The following is an 8,806-nucleotide window of genomic DNA, read 5'->3' as shown; positions in this document are numbered from 1 at the left end:
ACTAAGAGCCTACTGAATACAAAGTGCCTACTTTGAAGGCAGACAGACCTGTTGTCTAACACTAACTGCCTGTTTTTTATGGGTGGTAACCATTTTTAACATGGTAAAAGGATTAAGTATAATTCACATAACTTATAAAGCATAGAACTTTCCTACAGTAATTAGCAATCATTGAATGGCTACTATTATTACTTTTATCCTTATTTAAATATTAAGTATTTATATTAATGTGAATAAACATTAAGATAAAATAATATTAAAACATGATTGCAGTCTGTTGTACAGAATATACTTTAAAATAAATAAATGTAATACAGAGTAATAGGTGCTATGGCACAGGTATGTACAAGATTCAGAGAGAAGAGTAATTCTACTCAAACAGGTCATAGACGCCTTCACATGATGAATCATGCTTTAGGTTAAGGTTAAAGTTGAAAAGCCTCCTGAACAGTCATGGAAAGCACTTTGCAGGTAGAGGCATTTGTTCATGCTATTTGAATCAGCACAGAAGACAAAGCTGGAGATATACAAGAGGCCAAATGCCAATTGACCTGAAATCCTTTGCAGAGGAGTCTGGATTTGGTAGGGAAAAATTATTGTGTATACTTTGAAGAGTGTTAAGCCCTAGAGAAACAAAAATTAATTCTAGTAACAATATAAAAGTTGTAACTGAAATCAAATTGGGAAAAGGGAGGAATGCAAGCCAGGAAGACATTGCAGGCAAGGCTGGTGAGGAACTCTTACAGCAGATAAGGAGGGCAAGACGTGAACGTCTGCCTGGTTCTGTGCCTTTAAACAGCAAGATACACCAGGAAGAGCCCCACTCTGTGACCACAGTTGTCTTCTCCAGCCTCATTCTCTCTCTGGCACTGGTGTGTATAGATGCAAGTAGATGCAAAACAAACATTTAGAGGTACACTGGCCACCTGTTTCAAAAGCACCTTGACAGCTTGTTAAAAATGCCTGTTTCTAGATACCAACCAGCAATTAGAATCTCTTGGAGTTGGACATGAAATCTGCACGTTTTACAGTCTCTCAAGAGGAGACTGATATGAGGAAGCCTTCCAAGAGGCCACTAGACAAGTCTTTCTGAAACCGATCTAATTGTCTAACCAGCTAGGGGAACTTTTAAAAAATAGCCTTTGAGATTCCATCCCTTTAAAGATCTGAAGGCCTAGGGTCGAGTAGGGAATCCTCACACAGCAAGAGTGCACCTGGGGCTGGACACGCAGATTTGGGAGCCATTGCCCAATGTAGTCATTTCTGATAAATTACCTTTCTGCTGCTTGAATACATGAAATAATTAGTTCACAAACCTTTCCTGTGTAACTACAAAGGGATAGCTGAATTGTAATTTTACTGAATTGCCACAAAAGATTTGGAAAAACAAAGAGGCTAAGATGAAAAGTCTTAATAAGCTGTGAGAAGGTCCATCTCGCAATTTATTGCTATTAGGAGATGGGCTTGAGAAGGAAGAGCTACAGATGGCCACAGCACTTACTAACGTTGTGTGCCGCAAGGTGTGCATTATGTGGAACACCACCTGATGTGGGACAGAGAATTCCCTTTGATCTAATCACTTTCATCAGGCTCTTTTCCAGCTCCTCTCTCATTTGCCTCAGAAGGCAAGGGGAACTCCCTTTAACCATGTTATGCTTGTGTTTCCAGTTCAGAAAGCAAGGATCATCATCTTTCCATGGCTCACTTGCTAGGGAATGTGGAGTTAATTGAGCCTAAAAAGGATCTAATACAATCATGGACCTGCTTGGGATGTGGGGGTAGGAGTTAGGGCAGAGGAAGAATTTTAGATGAAGCTGCTTACACAGGTGAGAGTTATCAATTCCATGGTCATGTTTCCCAAACCTGGCTCCACATCAACAACTTAGAGAGCATAAAACCACAGCAACAAAACAGGTTGCTGGGTCTCAAGTACAGTATTAGAACTTAATGACTGCAATACAGATTAAAATGAGATTAAGGAGTTGGGGTGGAAAATCCTACAGAAACAGAGTATTATGCCAGTGAAAGTCGATCTGGCTCCACTATTTATTTTTTTCTGGTTTAATGACTCCTCCGTGATTGTGCCATTCAAGCTTTTTGCTCAATAAGAAACTCTGTTGATTGCATTGAAGGAAAATTTTACTGGTTTGTGAACGGGGATGATGAAAGGACAGTCTTGAAAAGTCTTTCAAATGAGTAATGGTAGCAGCCCAACATTTTTGCTTTAATTCACCATGATGGGACAAATAGGTAGGCTTCCAGTAAGAAACCTTTCAGAACTTGCAAATAGGAAAGAGGATGACCTCCCTCCTATGGTAAAATGTGAGCCTTCCCATAATTCCTCTTGTTTACACACATTTATGGAAAGAGAATAGCAGAATACAACTGACCAATCCATTCTACCTCCAATGAGAACAAGAGGAGAATTAACTTTGAAGGCCAGACCTGCCAGTAATAGGGCTGCTCTCCCATTTGGCTGGGAAACTCCAGGTGGGTCTTTAAAAGATAAATGTCACTGCAATCTAGATGCACTTAGTTCAGAATTATTAGGGAAGGGCCAACTCCATCCAGAGAGTAGAAAAGACTTCCCTGAGAAAGTGCCACTTGAGCTCAATGTAGAAGGATGAATATATACAAGCTTGCCAGGTGGAGGAGGAGAGAAAGGACATTGTAGGGACCAGAAGGAAAAGAAGTGTAAGGAGTCTGGCAGAGAGGCAGGGTGGGTGCATGGGCAGAAATAAGAAAAAAACAACCTAGTGCTGAAAGTGTGCAGAAGGGTGGAGATCAGGGAGTGAGGTGTCAGTCTTTGGGGACAGGCAATCTTACAGCCGTAGGTCATGCTAAGGAGTTTGTCCCTCAGCAAGAGAGAAGTCATCAAATCTTGCCAGTGAGAAAATTTTTTTAGGAATCTGGTTGAAGTGGTTTTTCTTGTTTGTTTGTTTGATTTTTTTAGGGGGGTTTGTTTGTTTGTTTCTTTGTTTTTGAGATCAATTATTGCTCTGTCACCCAGGCTCAATTGTAGTAGAGCAATCTCAGCTCACTGTAACCTCTACGTCCCAGGATCAAGCAATTCTCCTGCTTCAGCCTACTGAGTAGCTGGGACTACAGGCACCTGCCACCATGCCCTGCCAATTTTTGTATATTCCTAGAGTGGGGTTTCACCATGTTGGCCAGGCTGGTCTTGAACTCCTGATCTCAGGTGATCCACTCACCTGGGCCTCCCAAAGTGCTGGGATTACAGGAGTGAGCTACTGTGCCTGGCCTGGTTAAAGTTTTAACAAGGTGATTTCTAGTTGCAGAGTGGTTTAGTTTAAGGAGCAACTGGCAATTGTGACTAGGAGACCAAATTAGAAGGATACTAAAATAATAAAATGATTTTTAAAAAAAGATTTGTGCAGTGTGCAGAATGTAGTGAATGAGGTGCAATTATTGGTAATTGAAGAAAATAATGAAGACAGGGGGAATTAGGATGGGGATAAAGCAGGCACCAGAAGCTAAAGTGACACACAGAGAGGCTTCTTGACTTGCAATCTGTGATTTTTTTAATACTCCACTCTCTTTATTACTACATCATAATTTGTTATCATTTGCTGTTTTTAGATAATGTATGTCTTCTTATCTCCTGCAACCACATGACCACCACTTCTCCCTTCTCTGAAATACCATTGCCCTAATCACATTCTAACTTGCAACATTTGTAAACTAGTTTGAGATAGGATTTACTTCTCTGCTTTGAATCCAGCTTTCGATGTAGCTGTCTATCTCTCTGCATAGGATCAAAAAAAAAAAAAAAAAAAAAAAGAACATTTAAATAGGGTGCTCAAGCCAAATGCATTCTTCTGGGACTCAAATTTTTGCAGAATTTTTCAAAGTTCTGGGCACTGATGGCAGGCCTCCATTTTTCAGCTGTGAAAGAAGTTTTGAAAACTAGAAAAATAGATAACAAATACCAACAATGAGATAAATAAAATATTTGTCAACCTATCAGGATTATTCTTAATGTAGGAATATGGCACAGGATGTTCCCTGGCTATCTATAATATCAAAGCACCATCTCCCAAATGAGGTTCTCACATTGGTGACCATATGAGGGTCATGAAAAATGGAAATCCCAGGCCCCAATCCACCTACTGAGTCAGAATCCCTGGGGATTTAGCTCAAAAATCTACCTGTTTAAAAATCTCTGTAGGTGATTCCTATGCAGTAAAGTTATTTTTAAAAATCACTAGACTAAAGACTTAGTCACCTAGTTTAACCTCTCCAGGTATTTTGTCCTTAAAATATATTTTTATCTGCAAAAGGAGATAATAAAACCTAACCTCCTTAGAACCAAGAGGCTAGATCTGATGATCTCTTCCTGTACCTCAAGGTTCTAAAACCTGCCATTCGATTATTTATTTTTCTCATCAGCCACAACTGGCGATTCATTTCCATTTCTTTGTATTTACACCAACCCAAATTTCCTCATAAAATCTCTTCTCTCACATAGGATTCATCCCTTCTGTGAAATCATCCTCAAGTGTTCCCACTTTTGAGGACGATTTTCTCTCTTCTCCAAATCTTGAAGATTTGGTCCCAGCACTCATTTGCCCAATGCAGCAATTGCTTTGTGGTGACAATCTTTGTTAAGTTCATGTTATGATTGCCATTGTGGAGAATAAGGACTTCCTTGTTGATGACCATGATGTTGACCAGTACTAGGTAAACTACCATTGCAAAACAATTTATTTTAATGTGCATGGTCAATCATTGTAAGACACACCCTCTGACAAGCCTACTATGCACAGACTTCAAGCTTAGCTTCTGATAGATTTAAACTCACAGGAATTTGGCTTTCATTAGCTAAATGCAGTTTAATGTCCTGTGTCTAGCTCTCTAGACTCTTTAATGTAAAAAAAAAAGTATAAGCCAGGTGTAGTGGCTCATACCTGTAATCCCAGCACTGTGGGAGGCTAAGGAAGGCAGATCACTTGACGTCAGGAGTTCAAGACTAGCCTGGCCAACATGGCAAGACCCTATCTCTACTGAAAAGACAGCAGCAACAACAACAAAACTAGCCAGGTGTGGTGGTGCATGCCTGCAATCCCAGCTACTCAGGAGGCTGAGGCACAGGAATTGCTTGAACCCAGGAGTCAGAGGTTGCAGTGAGCTGACATCATGACATAGAACTCCAGCCTGGGAGAGATTGAGACTCTGTCTCAAAAGGTGGGGAGAAAAAGGAAGTATAAATTATTTCCTGGATACAAATAAATTTTAATTGAACCAGAAAAATACTAAGTTGAAATAACCAGCCTTAGCTTACTAGGGAAATAAATATGTTTGAAAGATATAATGTCAAGCATGAAAAGAAGGAGACAGCCAGCAAGATAGACCTACTCAAGATGCCCTGAAAATAGATGAGAATGGAGTAGATTTTATTTTTGACATTGAAACAGGCAGCATTCAATTTAACCCCCAAACAACACCTCTGTTTAAATCAGGGCTATTCATTAAATTATACTGGGCATCTCTGGTCATGAGTTCCCTTGATATAGGATTGCAAGAAACAGCCCTTAGTCTTAACAAAGTTAGTATGAGAATATGCTTAAATATTATCTAATTGTCAGCTTTAATGTCTCTGGGTTTTGTTTGTTTGTTTGTTTTTTACAAAGTAATCTGTTGTTCTCTTATTTTAAACTCAAACTCTTGAATTTTTATGCATTAAGGTTTGGAATTGGAAGAAAAGTAATATTCTGAATAGATAATTACATAAAGAAGTCCACTGGAAAATTTGAGCAATGTGAAGTGGTCACGCAGATTGGACGACCAGCATTTTCAGAGTGACCTGTGGTGTTTCTCTGGAAGTTCTCTATGCATTCAGGGAGAGCAAATGTGGCAGGCAGAAAGAAAACCTTTCTCAAGGATAATTGCTTTTCAGTGGTCCACTATTACCTTAACTTGACCCTTTTCCGTAATTTCCCAAATGGCTGAATATTCGATTAAATTTGAAACTATGAATTATTATTTGATCCCATAATAGGTTTGCTTGATCAGTTACCTGATACTGTTTGGGTGTTCTAGAGTGTGCTCTGTAGGAAAGGAAAGAAGGAATGGGTGGGGACTAGGGAACAAATAAGGAGCTACAAAAGCAAGTGATATGAAAAATATTCTATTGGCTATGATTTAACAAATAACTAGAAAACAATCAAAAGCTTAGATCCAACAGCATTGTTCTCCTAAGGAGATTACTAGAATTCACCATCATAAAAGTATTGCAACCCAAAGTGTGGTGATAGTTAATCTGTCAAACAATAGCAAATATATTTCAAAACAATGAATCAATGCAGGGCAACATTATGACTTTCATGAGTACTTGCAATTTTTGCCTTTATAGGTCCTTCCACCATAATATCAATATTAAAATTATTTTATACAATTTTAAATATTTTAAATTTCTTTTCTCTGTTAGACAAAATTTAATAGATTTGTGTGGGCCCTAGAACATTGTATTTTTTGATATAAGAAAAAATTAAAACATTATTTGACCCTAAAATATTTTTTCTTTTGATTTTAAAAGAAAGTAAGATTTTCATGAGTTCCTAAAAGTATCACTGGCTATGTATTCTCATTGTTCAACACCCACTTATTAGTGAGACTATGTGGTGTATAGTTTTCTCTTCTAGTGTCAGTTTGCTGAGAATGATGGTTTCCAGCTTCATCCATGTCCCTGAAAAGGACATAAATGCATCCTTTTTTATGGCTGCATAGTATTCCATGGTGTATATGTGTCACATTTTCTTTATCCAGTCTAACACTGATAGGCATTTGGGTTGGTTCCAAGTCTTTGCTATTGTGAACAGTGTAGCCACCATGGCACGTGTATAGCTATGTAACAAACCTGTACGTTTTGCACATGTACCCCAGAACTTAATATACTTTTTTTAAAAAGTATCTCCAGCTATGTTCGCTGTGCTACTGTGCATAGTGGATAAGTTGGCTCTGCATCAATCCAGTGGAGACCATAATTTATTTGAAGTAAAACAAGTCTTTTCCATTCTGAACTCTTATTTTGTCAGATGTTACCTGGTACCAAAACCCCCTCCAGGGTAGATGCTCAGTGGTGCAGCTAAAATCAAGAGAAATTTGGGATAATATCTTCTCTATAAACCTACTTCTCTTATAGGATTAGTCTTTCTAACTGACAGAAAGTCCTAGATTTATTTTCTGAATTTCAAGTAATGACCTGAACTGAAAAATTATATTTACAGCACTAGACTAAGATTGTTTTCCAATGTTCTCTGACTCCGCTAGCTTGTGTGATATTCTTGTGATATTTGACTAGCAACGATATTACTCACTGATCTTAGAGACCTGTTAACATTTTCAACGATTGTCATTAACTAATCAAATTTAGTGACTAAAGTAGGATTGATTAATGGTGGTGATGATGATTACGACCATGATGATGACTACAATCTTTGTGATTTTTAAGACACATGTTTAATTAATTAAAGAAAAGAATACAGTATACGAATTTTTGTTCATTTTCTCCTCCAGATCAATATACTTAACAGTCTCTCTACTTGTTATTTAATAATGTTATTTCTATCTCCCAAAGAAAGAAAAATAAAATGCTTTTTTAAATTTCAGAATACTTTACACTGATTGAGCAATAATAAAATTGAATTAAAATGGCAAGAATAATGTGACATAAAGAACACTGAAGATCTGGAGGTTTTGACCTTTCTTCTGCCACTTAAACTGTATTTGGGAAACTGACGCGCCTTTTCTGGATTAAAGAAATTGAGACGGACGGGAGAATTCTGAAGCCCCTTCCAATGCTAAAATTGCGTAGAAAAATAAAAGGGTTATTATCCCTCATTAATGGAAGTATTTATTTCAATATTGCACGTATACATATCTATCTGGATTGCAAACTCCTTTGAAAATTCTGTTTCCTAGGCTGTAATCCATACCTTCAGAGGTTCTGATTTTTAGCAGGCACCCTAGGGTTGGAAAGCACTAATCTAAATACTAGAAAAATTTTAAATGTTTCTATTTTGCAAGAATTCTGGACTGTGTTTTAACTAACAAAGACCATGTTGAAGGAATTAATTGCATTACAAGGTTAGTAGGAAAGCAAGGTACTTAAATATAGTAACAATTTAAAGGGCTCAGGGTGTGAACAAAGTGAAACAATAAAGTCACAGTACATGGACAGAAAACTGCTTTTAAGAAATAGAGCATAAATGCTAATGTCAATTATAGATCAACAGAGTCAGAAATGAGAAGATTTCTGAAAAAATATTAAACCTTTTCTGTCTCAAAATTGTCTCTAAAAATTACTTTTGAGTTAGGAAAGATGTTAATTTCATCGAATAGTTTGAGTTTGGAATATTTAACTATCTATTCCTCTGTACCACTTGTATTTTCTTTACTGTGGAGAAGCAATATTTTTGACATTGTATCACCTTAATCATAATTATAGATAATACTTAAATAATTCTTACTATATACCAGGTAATGCATTAAGAGCTTTGTGTAGATTAAATAATTTAATCCTCACAACAACCTCATGAAGTGGGCATAATCATTATCCCAGTTTTACAGCAGGACAGACTAAGGCACAGAAATGTTTGGTAAATTGATCAAAGTGGCAAAAGCGGTATGACACCAAAGTCTTTACACATAAGCCCAAGTTAAGTATAGACCAAATCATTGAGTATTTCCACTGAGGGTTACATAATATGAGCATTCAATTATTCTTTCCCCTACTCTGAATACTTGCTAAACTCTACCAAATTCTTAATTATCATCTTGCTAACTT

The sequence above is a fragment of the Saimiri boliviensis genome, chromosome 15, assembly GCF_048565385.1.
Source record: "Saimiri boliviensis isolate mSaiBol1 chromosome 15, mSaiBol1.pri, whole genome shotgun sequence".
In the NCBI taxonomy this organism is placed as follows: Eukaryota; Metazoa; Chordata; class Mammalia; order Primates; family Cebidae; genus Saimiri; species Saimiri boliviensis.
Note: the sequence above shows the minus strand (reverse complement) of the source record.